At 48.2% G+C, this 19,911-nt stretch overlaps 1 protein-coding gene across 1 annotated transcript in view; it reads left to right on the top strand.

Annotated features, from left to right (window-relative positions):
- Positions 1-19,911, top strand: part of TDRD9 (tudor domain containing 9) — a 2,559,831-nt gene that overhangs the window by 2,032,266 nt on the left and 507,654 nt on the right. The gene's annotated exons all lie outside the window — the stretch shown is intronic.

Genomic DNA, 19,911 nt, shown 5'->3' on the forward strand with positions numbered 1-19,911 from the left:
ACTTTAAATGTGTAAAGATTATGGGAGGACACGCAACTTCCCCACTTCAGCTTCCTCTCCTTAGGAAAAGCCCTGAACCTCTGTGCCTTCCACCACAATCCCCTGTGACAAAGTACCCTGTCACCCTCTTGGTGTGGATTGGACCAGCACCCGGTATGTGATGCTGGGCCTTCAGTGATGTGGATCCCCTGGCCTGCCCTAATGTTAGGAAAATGTTTGTACAACCCTAGTAGTGAGGGCCTTGCAACCTCCTAGCCAAACGTTTGGGCAGTTAACCCAACCTAAACGGTAAAACAAACCTTTGGACAGTAGGTAGCTGTGGCAGAGCAGTCAGGCCTAACTCAAACGGGGCTGGGGGAGGAAGTAGGACACTGAAGCACAGTTGGTCCACTTAGATGAGCAATGAAATCGCACCACAATAGTAGACTGAAAAGTATACTCCTTTAATATTTTTATGTATATATATTTCTGAGGTTTGTGGATCTGCTTAGATCACATGCTATGCATAGGCCAACATCTAGTGGTAGCTTCGGAGAAGTACATTTTTTGTTTACAAATCTCAAAAAAGGGGCGGCCAGACGGCCTGCGAGTTATCCCTAGTGTGACGTCCACTGTACCCATGGTCCTTCACACGTCTAGGTCCGTCAGATTAGTTTTGGAGTTCCTTCTTGGCTGAAGCCATTACTTAGTATATGTTTAAACGTAGTATTTCTTTCTGTCCTTTTGATAACTGTTTACCGCAAGAACTCCAGCAACGGCTTCGAGGACAACATTCGTCGACAACGCAACTCCCATCACAAACCTTTGCCTGCAGCCTTCATGGCCCCAACGGGCCTCAGCCCTGCACATTAGGGAGAGGTTCATATTCCAGTCTCCATAAGATAATGCATATTCCTCTTTACTCCCATTTATTTCGCTAGGCTGCCATTTGTATACATGGAAAACACTCCTTTTAAATTCTGTCCTTCCTGTAGCAGGAAGTTTCCCTGAAGAATTTGCACAGTGTGTGTAACCTTTGCCTCCCTAGAGACCACGCTGAAAGACAGTGCAAGTCTTGCAAACTGTTCAGGCCAAAAATTTTAAAGGACCGCAAGACTAAACGCTGGGCCCAAACGCCATGCAGGCCAAGGCCGCCATGGATGTCGAGGGAGCCTCCAGCCATGGCAGCATCAGCGTCCTAAGTGATTTCAAGGGCGATCAGGATCCATCGGATTCCCGTGTGCAAGCCCCTGACCCCAACAGGTAGGCCGGCGGTTCTGCTATGTGGACGACACCCGGCAGCTCAAGCACTACCATTTCACACCAATCCCATCCCCCATAGCCGAAAATTGACCATGTCTTCAGCCGATAAGCCACACGTGGTGACGTTGGGAAGGTCGGAACATCCCTGTCCTCTGGGCCATTGCGGTCGCAATCGCCACTTGACTCGTTTCTTACACAATGTCTAAATCTGGGAAGTCCTCGGGGTCCTGCGACCCGGCGTCAAAATACGCGTCGACGGCCTAAAGAAAAAGCTCTAAATAAAGCGAATTAATTTTAAAAAACACGTTCCCAACACCCTAATAAAGGCCAGTACGTCAAAAAACTCAGAATCTTTGCCCCAGTTTAGAAAGTCACAAGCTACAAAAAGTAGGGATTACTCTACCCCTGAGGGCACTCTTTCAGGGGCTATGCATCATAAGCAGACCCTGTCCTAGAACCTACACCTGCTCCACCTACTGCTGCTCCTTCTGTGTTGCCAAGCTCCTCCGAATAATGGACCCCAGAACAATTTGATAGTGTCATGAAGAGAATGCCCAGTTTTATAAACTTCTTTGCGAACACCCCGACCAATTCAACAACCTTCAGGGGCCCCTGCAGAGAGGGGCAGCAAGCACATAGCCTGCAGCCAAAAAAGCCTCCCTGGACACCACCCAGGCTCCCACCTCGTCCTATCGGGACCTAGGTCAAGATGCATATTATAACACTCCAGGCTCCGAAGACCCCGTCTCATACACAGACCCAGAGAACCAAGGGGACACAGGAGACTTGGACCAATACTATGATGATGACGCATACATCATCCAATCCCCAGACCACACCAACCAACTGGTGGCTGACTCCTCGGTACCCAACCAACTACAATACAATGACTTGCTCCTAAAGGCTGCAGAGCACTTTAAGATGGATACCCAGCAAGCCCAGGTCGATGAAGACTTTGTGGAGGACATCCTTGTGGATACAAAATGTACATCTGTTTATCCCCTTGCTTCAATCGGTCCATAGGCATATTCAGCCCTCTCTGCTTACCCCCAATCTGACACTGGCAGTCAACCAAAGCATCGAAAAGATGTTTAGACCAGCACCCTCAGATACCTTATAAATTAGATGGCAGCTAAAGCCTGACTTTCTAGTAATATCCACTACAGGAAAGATAGCGCAGAAACCCTCTGACCTCTGCCTAAGCCCCTCCTGACAAGTAGAGTAAGAAAATCTACACCTTGTACAAAGTAGCTTTCTGGGCTGCCTATCAAACAGGGATAGCTAACAATACCACACAATTAGCCAGCTATAATTACAAGTGGAACGAGATCGCACAACTAGACTCTGTCCCAGAGCCCCTAAAAACACAGCTCTCACACACCATCGCTGAGGGGAAAAGGGTAACAAACTGCATCCTTACAAATAACCTGCAGACAACCCAGGGAAAATCGTGGCAGAAGGCACACTGTTCAAATGCCACGCATGGCTCCGTCAATCGGGTTTTAAACTGGAGACCCAGGCTACCCTCTTAAACATCCCCATTGAGCCGAAAGTTTTGTTTGGCAAAGCAGTTGAGGATACACTTGAAAGCGCAAAGGAGGAATAGGATACCCTCAAATCCCTGGGACAGGTCACTAATAAACCCTTTGGGCATTGTGGAGGCTCAAACACATGCTGGTTTAGAGGACAGAACTCCCACAGTCCTCTAACTACAACCAGGGTGTGCAAAGTTTGTCCTGGGGTTCTTCACAAGGGCAGTCGTCCCAACAGGGTTTTCAAAGAGGCCAAAGAAGGTCTAGAAGTAGGGGCAGATCCTCCTCAGGTGGGGGCTCAACTCCTAAGCAATGACTACCCGCTACAGGTTTCTTCCCATGCCACTCCAGTAGGAGGTCGTATTTCACACTTTGCCCACGCATGGGAGGAGTTAATTTCGGACAAGTGGGTACTTTACACTGTGGCGTGGTGTATTGCATAGAGCTGATTCAAACACTAGCCAATCACCCGCCAAGACAAACTTCACAGAGAACTCATCCTGTTGGAAGGGGTCAAAACACTGCTACTAAAGGACGCAGTAGAAATCGTCCAAGCAAACCAGGTAAACTAGGTATTCAATGTACTTCCTTGTGCCGAAAAAGACCTAACAATGCACCCTGTCCTAGTCCTGTGCCCTACAAACACCTATGTCAAGCTACAAAAATTCTGCATGACTACGCTACAGGAAGTAATCCCTCTGCTGAAACAGGGGGACAACATGGCAACCTTGGATATGAAAGATGCATACTTTCGTATTTCAATGTTCCCAGCGCACAGAAGATTCTTGCGCTTCAGAATAGCGAACCAACACTACCAATTCAAGGTGCTACCCTTTGGCATAGCCTCCTCTCCAAGGGTGTCCGCTAAGGTGCTACCGGTAGTGACGGCGCATCTATGCAGAGAATCAATCCCAGTGTACCCTTATCTGGACGACTGGCTGATAACAGCGTAATCCCCCCCAAATTTGCAAGCAAAATACCCAGAGAACAATCAATCTCCCGTTCCAGTTGGGATTCTCAATCAACGAGAAAAAATAGTCTTGTTCCATTCAAGACAAAACAGTTCTTAGGAGCTGTTATTAAGACATTAAGAGGGTCTAGTCTTTCCGTCAAATGAAAGAAAGCAAAACATACTTCTGCAAAAACCTCAATATCTGCTATTTGGCAAAAACCATACGCAAAGCCTTGCGCTTGCTTGAGATGATGGAATCATGCATTTACCTGGTTCCGCACCCACGGCTGCGCATACTCTCAATACAAGAGTGGTTAGGGAAACCGTTGTCTCAGGAAAGCGGTCAGTGGGACGATCTAGTGGTTGGTTCGCTAACCTTAGTTCAAGCACTGCGCTGGTGGACAAAGGAAAATCTATTGAAGGGAAAACCTTTCCACAACACTATAGTGCAATCGATTGTCAGAACAGACGCATCTCTCACCGGGTGGGGAGCCCATTAGCTTCACCACACAGCGCATGGCCTCTGGACTTGGATCACAGCCCAAAATCACATAAACCTGTTGGCGCTATTAGCAGTGCTCAAATCCCTGCAAGCTTTCCAAGTGCACCTGTCTGGTCAGACAGTACAAGTCCTCACGGACAGCACCACTGCCATGTTTTACATAAACAAGCAGGTGGGCACACACACTCTCCAAGTCTGTCCAGGCTAGCACAAATAATTTGGAAGCGAGGACTCGAGCAGGGCTTGTTCCTAACATCGCAACATGTTGCAGGGGAACTCAATTCTCTGGCAGACTCATTAAGCAGAGATCCTCTACCCGGAGAGCATGAGTGGGAGCTCGACAAACATTTTAAATTATATCTTCTACCTATGGGGTTACCCCCTTTTAGATTTGTTCGCCACAGGCCAAAACACGTAATGCCCAGACATTGCATCCAAGTTTCCCCAACACAGGTCCAAAGGGAACACCCTGTGAATGAATTGGTCAGGAAAATATGCCTATGCTTTCCCCCCCCAACACCGCTACTAAAAAGGTTGGTGAACAAGATGCACCAGGAACAAGTGACACTAGTCCTAGTTGCTCCTATGTGGGCGAGACAACCTTGGTTTCCACATCTATGGAAACTGGCGATGTGCTTTCCATTCAAACTCCACTGACCCTACAACATGCTCACACAGCATGGGGGGACAACATTCCACCCACACCCTCAGTCTATGAGCTTGGCTCCTGAAGTCACAGAATTTGGTCATTTAAAACTACCTCAAATGTGTGTGGAAATCCTCGAGGCACGAAAACCAAACACCTGACACTGTTATTTTAACAAATGGAAAATCATTTTTTATATGGTGCCAGTCAAATGTAAACCCAATCGAATGTACTTCATCACACATTCTTCATAACATGCTCCACTTACTTGGCTACGGGCTAGTATTTAACTCCATCAATGTTCACCTAGCTGCTCTAGCCCCATACACCATTTCTCAAAGCAAGGTGTCCTGGTGGAAAGACCCTGTCATTAAGGCATTCATGGAAGGAGTATAAAGAATTTACCCTCCCATTTCAAACCCGCTGGGACCTAAATGTGGTACTTGCAAAGCTCTTGGACATCATTTGGGCCTGTGCATAAATCCTGCTTTAAACACCTTACTTATAAAACGGCTTTTCGAAGGGATTGTGTCCTCCGACGTATTTCACATCTATGACATGTAATGTCCACAGCTGTGCACTTTGGAAACTTTTCAGCAGAGGGCGTCTTGCGTCGAGCCAATGTCCGTCGAGGGTCGACGTCACCGGATGTTATATATAAGACGCACGTCGCCCGTTGCCTCTGTTCCGTGACAGCGAACGTGTATAACTTCGTGAAACTCAGCACGCTTCATGGATTCATCAATCTCTTATGATGTCTATTTCTTCGACTCCCAAGGTCCAAGTTCAATACTTGCCAGGACTGCAAGTCCAAGATGTCGTTGACCGACCTGCACTGTATTTGCTTATGGTGCCTGGGTGAGTCGCACGACACCACGACTGCTCTAAATGCCAGTCTCTAACTGCCAAGGCCTTGCGTGAAAGGAAGGGGAAGCTCCGTGCAGGTAAGCCCTCGAAGTCCCGTAAATCCGGATCGAAGTCTAGGGTTTCCACCGACGACTCAAGTAGCGACTCTCCGCATTGGGAGGAAGCTTGAGGTTCTCAGTCCCGGAGTGGTTTCCGCCATTCCTCGTCCTCGCGGCACTCTCCACAGCGCCGGCACCGGTTGCCTTCCACGTCCTCTTTGGAGGATGGCGTCGTGCATAAGGTGGCCTGTCCCACGAAGTCCTCGACTCCGGAGGAGTGGGCAGCTTTTAAAGAACAAATGTTGGCGATTTTCCAGTTGCAAGGTACGGTTCCTGCCACGCCTTCTCACAAAGCCGGCAGAGAACGCTCTCGATCTGCGGCTCGCATGTCTTCGGGCTTGGGCTCGCGCCGCGACTCGCACCGGGAGCCCTCGGGGTCCCTTGCAGACAAGAGCAGTCGCAAGAGACGTGCATCCAGGTCTCGGTCCTCGTCCCCTGCGAGACCGTTGCAGCCTGTAGAGGTACCGACGCAGGAGTCGACTCGTTCGCCGCCGGCCTAGTCAGACTCGGACGATGCTTTACCGTTCTATCAGCCCACGCCTGTGGTGGCTTTGACACCGAAGGTCTCGGCGTCGACACCCGCAGCGCGGATTCTGGCTTCGAAGCCCTTGGCGGTCTCGATGTCTATGTTCTCGATGCCCTCAGCGTTGATGATTTCGATGCCTTCGGTGTCGAGGCCCTCTGCGTCGAGGCCTTCGGCACCCTCAGGGTTTTTTGGGCGTAATGTGTCTGAGGAGTTTCATGGGGCTTCCTCTACGTCTGGGAGGCCGGTATTGGGCCCCAGGCCCTCTTCTGTCACTTTGGCTGGGTGAACCTTTGCCTGACATATTTGAAGAGGAGGAAAGGTCAGAGATTGAAGACCCTGCTTCTCAGGATGAGGCTCTGGGATTGTTGGGTGACTGTCCCTTGGAGGAGTTAAGGCAGACCCTCCATGATGCCAGTGGCCTGGATACTTCTCCGGAAGTTGAGTTTAGTAGACTCTTCCTACAGGCGGCTCATGTCTAGGGTTGCTGAATACCTGGGGTGGTTCGGTCCTATTGAGGATTTTATTCAGGATGACCTTACTGACATCTTGGACCAAGGTCCGCCCTCTGACCCGGTATTGCCCTTCCATCTTACATTGCAAAAAAGGGTGTCATCGGCTTGGCAGGCCCCGGATTCGCTTCCGGTGGTCAATAAGAATTTGTCAAAGTACCACCCATCTGTTAGCGACCCCAGCTTTTTGTCTTCTCGCCCCACTCCGGAGAGTTTGGTGGTGCAGGCGGCTACGGCCACCTAGAGGCAGCAGGCGTACCCTACCATCCCTCCGGATAGGGGCGACAAGCGCTTAGACGGATGGGCTCTGAACGTCTTTTCTTCAGGGTGCATGGCACTGAAAGCTGTCAACTCCACATGTGCCTTGGCAAGATTTACACACTCTGTGGAACCGTTTCCTTAGCGGCTGAGCATATTCCAGAGGAGGAGGAAAGGGATGGCTTCCTAGCCCTTGTGCGTGACGGCAAGGATGCTATGTGTGAATCCCTTCAGTCGGGTTTGGACATGGCAGATTGTGTCAGCCGGTCCATGACTGCGAGCACCGCCCTGTGCAGGTTTGCGTGGTTGCGGAAGTCGGGGTTTGCTCCTGATGTGCAAGCCAGTCTTCTGAACATGCCCTTTGATGGCGTTCATTTATTTGACAGCAAGGCTGACGAGAGCCTTGAGAGGTTTTAGACCTACAAAGCAGTAGCAAAGTCTTTGAGCGCTGCAGTATGTCAACCTCTGCCTTTTCGTCCTAGAGGACAGCAATGGAGGGGAGGTTCCTTTCGTTTCTACTCTTCGTTTGGTAGATCGCGAGGAGCTGCCAGTCAAAGGGGCCAACGTATTTGTATTTATTTGTATTTATTTTATTTATAAAGCGCCCCTTGCACTGGGGCATCTGGGCGCATGTTTAACAGCAGAACAGGTTACAAGGCATTTACAGTATATAAATAAAATTTACATTTTTTGCAGTCTTAACAGGATACAAGTTACACAGCATATACAGTATCTACACAATTACCTAATCTAGTCACTACTGGGAGAGGCAATACAGTGTGAATCAGTTGGACTCAGACACTGTACCGGCCAGTTTTAGGTAAAGGTGGGGGGGAGAGTTTCATGTCATGAAGTTAAGCTTGTGAGTGTGCACTGAGGTTAAGTTCATGGAGCCAACGTTTAGCATTCCTCTTAAAGGCATTGAAGGAGGGTTCCGATCTAAGAGAAGGAGGGAGCGTGTTCCATAGCTTGGCAGCCAGAACAGGGAAACTAGATCCGCCTGAGTTTTGGAGCTTAAATCTCGGGATGGACATGGTAAAAGATTGAGCAGCTCTAAGTGGACTTGTGGAAGTATGAGAGGAGAATCTGTTGGTAAGGTAGGCTGGAGCAAGATTAGCTCTTACTTTGTGTGTTAGGGCAAGTGATTTCAGGGAGATGCTGTGCTCAACAGACAGCCAGTGCAGGTTACGTCTGGTGTCTGATACATGAGATTTCTTGGAGATGTTGAGAGCAGCCCTAATAGCATTGTTCTGAGTAACTTGCAATTTGTTCACGTTTTTTTGGCAGATTCCTAGGTAGAGGGCATTGCAGTAGTCAATTTTTAGACATGACCAGTGTTCTAGCAAGCGTGATACAGTTGGATGTCGTGAGGAATGGCCTGCATGCAGTGATTAATTTGCAAGTTTATGCTGATGCAGCTACCACAGCATTAGTTTGTCGAGTAAAGGAAAGTGTGTAATCAAGGTAGACCAAGGGTTTTCATGTTATTAGAGACATTAATGGTGTTGCCATGTATAGTGAAGTATTTGAATGTAAGGTCTAGTTTAAGTCTGGCGTGAGAACCAAGGATTAACACACAGTTTTTTCATTGTTTAAGCAAAGACCGTGTTGTGCCATCCAGGCTTGGATTACTGCATAGATTTTGTTGAGAGCTAGATTGTCTGTTGCATGGTCTCCTGTAATAGGAATTAGTATCTGGGTGTCGTCAGCGTCGTTGGTGTATGTGACACCCAGATGATCAAGTATGGCGAAGAGAGGCTTTGTAAAGACATTGTACAGCGTAGAGGAGACGCATGACCCTTGAGGGACCCACAGGGTACAGGGGCAGATTCAGCGGAATCTGTTGGAGAGAAGACCCTCATGGTTCTGTTGGCCAAGAAGGATCTAATCCATAATGTGGCTGAGTCAGAAAAGTGTGCAGCAGTTTTCAAGTGGTGGCAAAGAGTTTCGTGATTGACCAAATCGAAAGCTGCTGAAAAGTAGTAGGGCTAGTTTACCCTTATCTTTTATGTCTTGGATTTGTGTTATGAGGTCAATCGGGGCGGTTTCCGTGCCTTGTCTCGGACGGAAACCTGATTGCCTGAGTCCAAGAAGGTTGTTGGTTTCAAGATGAGCCTGTATTTGCAGGTAGGCCGTCCGGACTAATGTTTTTAGTAAAAAGGGCACCGTTGTGATGGGCGGATAGTTAGATGGGTTCCCCGGGTCAAGTTTAGGTTTTTTGATCAGGGGAATGACCCAAGTGTCTTAAGTTATCAGGTACCGTTCCAGTTTTAAAGGAGGTATTGATGAGGTTGGTGATGAAGGGAGCAAGGTCGTGTGCCGCTGCTTTAATAACAGGTGCAGGGCATATATCACCTTGACAATTGGAAGGTTTAAGCTTCCTGATGATATTTTCTACTTCCCAAATTGACATTTGTGAAAATTTAAATGGTTTGCATGAGAACATGGGCGTAGTGACGTTGTCTGCTATTGGTGAAGATTCCGAATCAGCAAGTAGGTTGCATTTTTTGGCGTTAATTTTAGTTTGAACATCAACATTTGATCAAGGAGAGCCTTCTGGATATTAGTACACCAGAGGGTGTTCGTGATACATTTGTCGATAGGGGCAATAGGCAATTCCAATTCTTTGAGTATCTTGAACAGTTCTTTAGTATTGGATTGAGCTTGAGTAATACGTTTGTTGTGTCTTTTTTGGCAAGGATGATGGCTTCTTTATAGTTGGAAGAGGCTGTGGTTAAGAGGCCTTTGTTGTGTACAGACGGGCATTTTTTCCAGTGTGCCTCGGCATTACGCTTGACTTTGCGCAACTGAAGTAAGTGCGGTGTAAATCAGGAGTTAAGATGGGAGCGCGGTTTAGGTTTGCGCAGCTTTAAAGGTGCAATAGTATTTATAGCTTTCATTATTGTAAGATTATAGACATCAACTAGAGTTGTGGGGTCAGAGGAAGGGGGTATGTTATTGAGAAGGGGAAAAATTAGAGGGAGGAGTTTATCCGTGGTGATGTCTTTCTTGTTGTATGAGTCTCTGGGGCAATGATTGGACTAGGGTAATTGATCGTGGCTTTGATAGAGAAACTAATAATGTGGTGGTCCGACCAAATGCAAGGTGAGACAGATGGAAGATTGGTGTTGTAGTTTAGGTCAACGAGCCAATCAAGGGTTCTACCTTTTGATGTGTGTGGGCTCGTGAATGTGGTGGCTGTAGCCAAGATCTTTTAAAGTACTAGCTAGGTCGGAGGCATTAGTATCCAGATGGTCTTTGTACCCCAGATTAAAATCTCCAAGTATAATGCTTTGTGAATTGGGTTTGCTGTTGGCGGAGCTAAGAGATACAATGTCCTCTGCGAATGTGGAAATGGGTCCAGGTGGACGGTAGATGAGATGCACTGTTGCTGTATGATTAGGTGAGAGGGGAAATGTAATCTATAGAGATTCAGCAGAAGGGATTTGAGGATTGGGAATGGCTCTGATATCGATGGTGTTCTTGAATATGAAGGCAATACCGCCTCCTTTTGTTTGGTTAGAGTTTCTGTCGCATCTGATGATAGAATAGCTGTTGGGAATGGCCAAGACCAGGGATGGGCCAGATGCCGCATGTAGCCATGTTTCGGTAACGGCAAGGAGGTCAAGTTTTTCGGTGGTTATGAGGTCAGCAATGTTAAGCGCATGGGCTGGGAGGGATCGAGCATTAATGAAGGCTACGTTGATGAAGGAATTTTTTGACGTGGGGGTCTGCATGGACGGGTGATTGTCAGATGTGTTGGTGACAGAGTTAGTGGCTCTATTGTCAGCAGTATTTTTACGAGAGCTGTGTAGAGGTGGGTGTTTGCTATTTTTGAATGAGTCTATGCAATGGGCTTTAGAATGAAGTCTGGATCCTAATCTTAAATTTCGGATGATAATATTAGGGTGATAAAGAAGCTGTTTAGCGTGGGCAAGGTCACTCTTAGTACTAGTGTGATATGGGAGTGTACTATTAAAGGTTGGTGTGTCTAAGCACCACTTTGTAGTGGGGACTCTGGATCTTAGTCTGATGTTTCTAATGGGAGTAGAGCAGGGTTGATTTGGTGTAGGTTTAGTGGCGAAATTTTGAGGGTACCCGTGGTACAAGGGTAAACGTGAGGGTACCCAAGGTGGACGAGGTACTCGGGGTGCCAAAGCCGCTCGGGCAGTTGCCTCTTTGCCCTCGGGCACGGCCGCAGCCGCTCCAGCTCAGTCATGAGGCCATGTCCCATGGTTCGCCGGTTGGGGGCAGACTTGCAACGCATCTTGGAGAATGGCTTGTCATTAATTCAGATGTGTGGGTTCTGGATATCATAGCCCATGGCTACTGCCTTCCCTTCCTTCAGCAGCCTCACGACAATCCACCGGGGAAGCTCTTTGAAGCATCCGGATCCACTCCTTGCGCAGGAAATCCTATCCCTGCTGGAGAAAGATGCCATAGAACTGGTGCCTGTAGCGGAGAGGAAGAAGGGATGGTATTCCCCTTATTTTTTTATCCCCAAGAAAGACGTGGGATTGAGACCCATCATGGACTTGAGTTGGTTGAACAAGCTTCTAAGGAAGGACAAGTTGAAGATGGTCACTCTTTCTCAAGTCCTCCAGGCCCTTCAACTTCAGGATTGGTTGGTGTCTCTGGACCTCAAGGATGCTTACTTTCATGTGCCGATTCATCCCAAGCACAGGAAGTACCTGAGGTTCGCGGCTGGCGACTCGCGCTTTCAGTTTCGGTTCCTGCCATTCGGATTGGCCTCCGCCCTGAGGGTCTTCACCAAGCTGATGGTGGTTGTGGCAGCGTACCTCAGGAGAGGGGGATTCACGTCTACCCCTACCTGGACGATTGGCTGATCAGGGCACGCTCTCCCGAGCAAGCCCTGGATCATCTATCCGTCACCTGCCATTCGCTTTGTTAGGGAGAATTCTCACAAATGGCTCATTTCCCTTACCTAATAAGTCCCTCTGGATTTCTAGGATTTATTTTTTTCACCTCGTAAGAGTGTGTACCTTTTTCCCACTCTTGTATGCGTTTTGCTGTGTGTTTTTTCACTTTGTGTTATCTTGAGCACTGAAGCCTCACCTACTCCATGGCCTCATATTTTTCATGTGTGTTACACAGCACCCTCAGTGCAGTGGCACGGGGTTGTCTTTGAGACTTTCCACCGACTCCATTTTCTGGGGCTAACTACTGTCCCCCAGAAAAGGTAAAGGTGCCATTGACTTAACTTTAGTCACTTTAAACCACAGACCCAGTATACCCCATCTTACATGGAGTATTGGAAAGGGTTCATTCTTATCCCTTTTTGTCTCTCTTGGAGCATTATTTTGCTCCCTTTACATTGACTTGGCTGGTGGCAGTGGGAACTACCCTTACTTTTCTACCGCGGTTATTTTATATAACCATGGTATTGTTTCAGGCTATTATATTGGCCTCGAACATAAACCCGCTTGACCAAATACATTTTATTTTGGCTCCGGCTGGGTTTATTCACCATTTCTTTTTGTTAGTCATTCTCGTGTTTTTCTCTGCGCGCCAAACCGGTGATGATTCCTTTGTTCGCTGTCTTTTCGCGGGCTTCTGCACAGAAACCCTCCTTAAGGTGCCTGAAAGTCTAGGTAGGCAGGATGTGAGGAAGGGATCTTCGGACCCCTGCCATGGGTTCCCTTGGTAACCCAAGTTGCACTCCTTTTTGATTGGCTGAGGCGACTGTCCTTGCTCTTCTGCTGGTTTCATCCCTGGGTAGTGCAGGACCCTCCAGTCTTCCTACTTCTTGTCAGTCCGACAGTCGCTTCAGGAACCCTGAGCCTGCAGGAACTACCAGGAATGTCCGCCTCAGCTACAGCTTCCTTTCTGTTTTAAGGTACTGTGCAAATCCGGTTGCTCGTTTCGTTCCACCGCGGTGAAAGTGTTTGAAATCTTTCTCCAATCCGAGGGCTTGTCCTTCTCTTCTCTTTGAACTAACTTTTGTTTCAACCAACCTCGTCCGGAAACCGTGCCACAAACTTTACCGCAAACTACCCGGAACTGTGTGATCTTCAGCAAAAGAATTTTGACCCATTGACTTTGGCCCTAAGCCTTTTCTACCCGATTCTATCTCTGTAGTTCCTCTTGTTCAATTGCCCTGGGTACTTACCTGTTGGTTTGATTTAATTTCTAATAACTTTCTTTCCCTCCCTTTTAAATTGCTGGAGTGCCATTTTGCTCCCACTTCATTTTGTGAGCTTAACTTGTCTGGAATATAAGGGAAGTGGTGTGGTGTATTAAGAGTGTGACTTTTAACTTGCTTTTAATAGTGAAATGGTATACAACTGAAGAGTGAAATAAATGTATATTCTTTTACTTGAAAACCTTGAGTCAGTGTTTGCCTGAATCATAGTAATTGCTGTCCTTTGTGTAACTATCTGATATTGCTCATTTACTCTTGAGATAAGTCTGGCTGCTCAGCCATCGCTACCACTTTAACTGTGTAGTACAGGCTTGTACCAAAGGTGAATTTGTACGTTCACTTGTAGTCCTAATTGTGTGTGGTGTTCCCAAAGGATACTGCATATAATTCTGCCTAACACTCTTCACAAGCTGGGCTTCTCCCTCAATTTAAAGAAGTCGCATTTGACACCTTTCCTGCGGCTCCAGTGCTTAGGAGCAGTGCTCAATACGTCTCTGGCGCAGTGTTCGCCTCCCCAGGTGAGGGCTCATCACATTCTGCAGATGGTGGATAGGTTTCAATGTGCCCAGAGTCTCCCGGCTTTCTAATTCTTAAGGTTGCTCAGCCTCATGGCATCCTGCATTTTTCTGGTGCCAGAGGCCAGAATGCGGATGGGATCCCTGCAGTGGGCTCTCAAGATGCAGTGGTCGCAGTTCTCCAGCAAGATGTTGGACCCCGTTCAGATTCCACTCTCGGTGGCCCAGGATCTTCTATGGTGGGCTGACGAAGAAAATCTGATGACGGGAGCACTGTTTTGGCAACCGTGGCTGGAGGTGATGATCGTGACTGATGCATCCCTCACAGGATGGGGCGCTCATGCCAACGAGGTGACAACCAGCGGCTGTTGGTCTCTGTCGGAGTCCAGACTCCACATCAATCTGTTAGAGCTGAGAGCCATCACGCTGTCTCTCAAGGCTTTTCTGCTGTCTGTGCGGGGGAAAACTGTCCTGATTATGACGAACAACACAGCGGCCATGCATTGCCTCAACAAAAGGGGGGTGGGGGGGGCAGGGTCACTCCTGTTGTGCAGGGAGGCGATGCAGCTCTGGTTCTGGGCCATCCAACAGGAAATATCGATCTCGGCAGTTAATCTAGCCAGAGACAAATACGCGGCGGCGGACACTCTGAGCAGGCAGAGCACGGTCTCTCACGAGTGGGAGTTGGCTCAGGAAGTCCTTTTGGAGATCTTCGCCCTTTGGGGAAACCCACAAGTGGATCTCTTCACCACCAGTGTCAACCGGATGTGCGAGAGATTCTGCTTGCAGGAATTTCTCCCAAGCGGAGCCTTAGGGGACACGTTCGTAGTGGAGTGGTCCTTTTCACTGCTGTACCCATTTTCTCCAGTCCCCGTCATTCCTCGGGTGTTGCGGAGGTTTGGTTCCCGAATGATCCTCATTGCTCCGGATTGGGCTAGGAGAGCGTGGTACCCGGACCTTCTTGACATGTCCATCTGCCCTCATCGCCGTCCTCCCTACCAAGACGATCTGCTCTCACGGGAGGGGGGGGGGAGGTCAGGTTCTCCATCCAGAGGTCAGGTTTCATAACCTTCATGCTTGGTATCTGAAAGGTTGAGATACAAGGATTGGGACCTCCCGGATGACGTGATGGTGGTGTTGCTTTCGGACAGGCGGCCCGCAACAAAATCCCTTTGCCGTACATTCTGCGATTGGTGCAGGGGTCAGAATGTGGATCTTTTCCAGTGTTCCATTCCTATGGTGTGGTCTTTTCTGAATTCTTTAGCCCACAGGGGCCTTCAAGTGGGTACCATTAAGGGTTAACTGGTGGCGCTGTCTATATTTAAGCGCTTGTCTGAAGAGTGTTCTTACTTTAAAATTCCTTTGGTTTCAGTTTCCGAAAGGACTGTCTAATGTGTTTCCACCGTCCCCTTTCCAGGTGCCGGATTGGAATTTGAATTTGGTTTTAAAGTTTCTGATGGGAGCTCCGTTTGAGCCCTTACACTTGTGTCCGTTGAGACTGTTGTCTTTTAAAACTGTGTTTTTAGTGGCGGTTACTTCCGCAAGCAGAGTGAGTAAATTGCAGGCACTCTCTGCAAAGCCACCCTTTACTGTTTTCCAAAAGGACAGGGTTGACCTGCGGGTGCGACCATCTTTTCTTCCGAAGGTTGTCTCTGAATTTCATTTGAGCCAGAAGGTGATTCTTCCAGCATTTTATCCTCCTCCGCATCCTGGTAAGGAAGAGAGGCTCCATAGGTTGGATCCTAGCAGAGCTTTGAGCTTTTATCTTTCACAGATGTCCCGGTTCAGAGTGGACGATCAGCTCTTTGTAGGTTTTGCTGGACACCGCTTAGGTCAGGCTGTTTCCAAACAGACCTTGTCCAGATGGATTATTTTGACTCAAGAGTGCTACCGTTTGGCGGGCAAGGACCCTCCGGTAGGCTTACGGGCTCACTCTACTAGGGGTGTGGCTGCCTCCACTGCTCTACAAAGGGGTGTTCCTATTTGGAATATTTGTGAAACAGTGTTAGGGATAATTCTCATAAATGGCTGATTTCCCTTACCTAAAGAGACCCCCAGCAGCTTCTAGATTTCTAGGATTTATTTATTTCACCTGGTAAGAGTGTGAGTCTTTTTTCCCACTCTTTCTTGTGTTTTGCTGTGTGTATTTTTACTTTTTGTGTGATCTTGGACACTGGAGCTTCACCTACTCCGTGTGCACCACTTTTTGTGTGTGTTACACAGCACCGTCAGTGCAGTGATACAGGGTTGTCTTTGAGAATTCCCCCTGACTCCATTTTTCTTGGGCTGACTCCTGTCCCCCGGAAACAGGTAAAGTTGCCATTAACTTTATATAGTCACTTTAAACCACAGACCCAGTACACCCCATCTTACATGGAGTTTTGGAAAGGGTTAATTCTTATCCACTTTTGTCTGTGCCTCTTGGAGCCTTGTTTCGCTCCCTTAACATTAAGACTTGGCTGGTGGCAGTGGTAACTACCCTAACCATCGCTTTATCCACCTTCCCGAGCTGTTAGAGACCCCTAAAGAGACCCTGCTTTGTCCATTGGAACAACCGCGTGCATTGGCACACATGTACTATTGAGCACAAGGCTCCACTCTTCTTAGGGCTTGGACTGCCTCTTAGTTAGGTGAATAACTGATGTTGAATTGGGACTAAAGAGTAACTGCACTGCCTGTTTCTTTCCCCTCTAGGTTGTTAATTTTGTGTAGTCATCCCTTTAGACCCACTGGTCTTGTATATGTATTGTATTGAGTGTGATGTGTTGGTTTACTTAGTATTACTGTGATTCTTTGCTCTAGTCTGTGTTACAAAGGCCTTGTAATAAATGTCTATAGTTTTAATATAACACCTGTCTGAAGTAATTTATAAGTGTCCTTGCTCTGTGTGCTCATTGAGGTCCTTCAGTCACCCTCACCCCTCCTGAGACTTAGTCTTGACCACCTGCCATAGCTACCCTGATTGGTCTGGCTTGTCCAGAGGTTACCCTGTTTCAAGAAATTAGGTTGGCCTTCTGAACCTCTGCCCCTCCTGGACAGAGTTCAGAAATCCTTCTCAACAAGCGGCAGGCAGGAAGGCACCAGGTGGGCGGGGCTTAGGCCAGGTGACCTAGATCCACTTGCACCTCCTCCCCATCTGCTCTATATGTAATTGCTGACTATCCGCTTCCGGAGTCTACTACACAGGCCTAGCAGCCTCTCGTTCCATCAAGCCGATAATACCCTCTCGCTCCATACCTTGTCCCAGCTACATATCTAAGATACAATCCCTCCTTGGCTGTAGAACACCCAGACTCTACACTGCCTATGTCCAGCCTGTCCTCTAGCGTCACTGCCTCAACGTTACTACGTTGGTGGGAAGTAACTCCTGTCCTATAACCAACTATCCTTCCTAGACCTACCCTGCAGCCCACCATTAACTACTATCTGAGACCGGGAAAAATTGCTCGATGTGACTACATAGGTGCGAGATAGCTCCAGCCCTATGACCAATTATTCTGCTTAATCCAGTGGTCGAAGTGGGTGGAAGCAGTTGGGAACGGTGCTCCTCTACATTTTTAAATTAACTTTTGCTGTTCCTATACTGTTCCTATACTTTTATTTGAAAAAGAAACCGTTCCGGAATGGTTTCGTTTTAAAATAAAAGTGTAGGAAGTAGTTGAAACGTGCACTTCAGTGTACTGCATTGAACGTCCCTTTAACAGCAGGTGCATTTGGTTGGGGGTTTGTAGTGTGGGTGTATGGCGATGGGGTTTGTTGGAAGAGGGGGGCAGGCCAGTTGGGAACATACATAGTTCCACTACTTCTTTTTGTACACTTCGACCACTGGCTTAATCCTATCCTGCAACCCCCCATTAACCCTTTTCATAGTACTGACACTAAAAATAATGACTTTCTGACCGAGCAAACATAACATGCTTAGCTGTGAATCCCTTAGTGCAGCGACCGCGAAACACAAGAATGTAATCGGTAACAGTGGGTGCGTAAGAATAAAACATCCACTCCAGACACTCACCTCTCCATCACTATGCTCACCGTCTACTTTACACCAACACAATACAGTGCAGCTATACCCCACGAACAAATCGGCCTAGCTGCACACATAAGCGTCCTACACAGGCCTAATGCTGCCAGAATGCAGTCTCGGAGACCAACCACCAGACTATACACATTCAACTGATCTCTCATTACCACTGTACCTAATGTTAGGAAGCAGCTACCATCAGGCAATTGCATCAGCTGCTCACATATTGAGTGCATCTTATGCTACCTTACTCTCTCGACTCACTTGACTACAATCTCCAAGGGCATTCAACCCACAAGCGCTTTTATATCATAATGATATATAGAGGGCTGTATAAATGCCAAATAACACAAAAATAACTTAACATTGGCAACAGACACTATCAGTTCAAAGTGCTTCCCTTCGGCCTGACCTCCGCGCCAAGGGTCTTCACCAAGCTCATGTCAGTAGTTGCGGCTCATCTTTGGCGATCCGGGGGCCATGTGTTTCTGTATCTAGACGACTGGCTGATCCGGGGGAAGTCAGTGGGGCAGGTCTTGTCGTCTGGAATACACCTACCTACTACTGCACAGACTGGGCTTCTCCCTCAACTTGCAGTCCCATCTGACGCCAGTTCAGCAGCTCCAGTTCATTGAAGCAGTCAGACACCCGGGTAGGGAAGGCTGTTCCTCCAGAGGAGAGAGTTGGCAACATCGATCAGATGGTGCAGTTGTTCCAGAACCACGCCACTCTTCCAGTGGCTTCCTTCCTCCGCCTCTTGAATCTCATGGCCTCCTGTATTTTTCTAGTTCCAGTGACCAGGCTGTGTAATAGATCTCTTCAGTAGCTCCTGACTGACCAGTGGTCTCAATATCTGGGAGCTCTCGCGTATCGCCTTTCAGTGTCCAGGCAAGTAGTATGCGAACTTGGCTGGTGGCACACATGCAGAAATCAATTTGGCCCCAAGTCCTGGTGGTATTGGATGTGTCCCTGAAGGGTTGGGGCACCCACTGCAAGGATTTGCAGGTGAGAGGCGTCTGGTCTCCATCAGACCCCAAGGGGCATATCAACAGGCTGGATTCATGGGCCATCAGGTTAGCTCTGAGGGCCTTTTACCCTTTCTCTCAGAGGGAAGCATGTCCTCGTCCTGACAGACCACACGGTGGCCATAAACTACCTCTACAAGCAAGGTGACGTGCATTCCAGCCCACTCTGCACAGGGGCAATTCAGCTGTGGTTCTGGTTGAGAGAGACCCAAATCTCGGTCTTGGCAGTTCATCTGGCGGGGACAGAACACTTTGGTGGATGCTCTGAGCAGGCAGAGCACAGTCTCTCACAAGTTGGCAGTGTGCCAGAATGTCCTAGAAGAGGTCTTCTCTCACGGGGGTACCCCGGCAGTGGATTTGTTAGCCACAGTCCCACATGAAGTGCGAACAGTTTTGCTCTGGGGAATTCCCTGTGATCGGTGCACTTGGGGACGAGTTTCTGGTGAATTGGACCTTCCCTCTCCATTACGCCTTCCCTCAGATTCCCGTAATTCCTTAGGTTCTCCAGCATGGGGTCTGGCATGTATTCACATGCTCATGAATTCCCCGTCGTAAGGCTCGGAATACTCGGAAAAGAACAAATCAGTATCAGTTTTGTTTCTGATCTGTCTTTCTTAGTAGTAACCAGTCACTGATCTCTGGGTCATACTGCCCCAGCCAATGACTGCCCTCTCCCTAAGCCCCGCCTCTGGCAGCCATCCTCCGATTTTTACCGCACGCTCAAGTGTTGGGAGTCCTCGTGTTTAGCTCTCGAGTTTTTTTTACTGCGTTTTGACGTTTTTCAGGAGAATTTCTCATTTTTTCGGTTTAATCGAGCCTCAAGCTCCACCGTTTCTACTTCCGATAACGGGGACCCGTTTCGGAATTCTTCTACGCCCCTCAAGGGTGAAGTTTTCGCCGAGTTTACACTTCTTGGAGGATTCCAGAAATCTGCGGCCTACCTCAACGGACATGGCCCAGGACAAGGGGAGCTCGACGCCTGGATCCAAGGTGTTCAGGAACTGCCCTGGATGCGGATTATATAACGTTTTCAAGGAGGACGAGCATTCGCG

Source organism: Ambystoma mexicanum, chromosome 14 (assembly GCF_040938575.1).
Source record: "Ambystoma mexicanum isolate Mex_15411 chromosome 14, UKY_AmexF1_1, whole genome shotgun sequence".
Lineage (NCBI taxonomy): Eukaryota > Metazoa > Chordata > Amphibia > Caudata > Ambystomatidae > Ambystoma > Ambystoma mexicanum.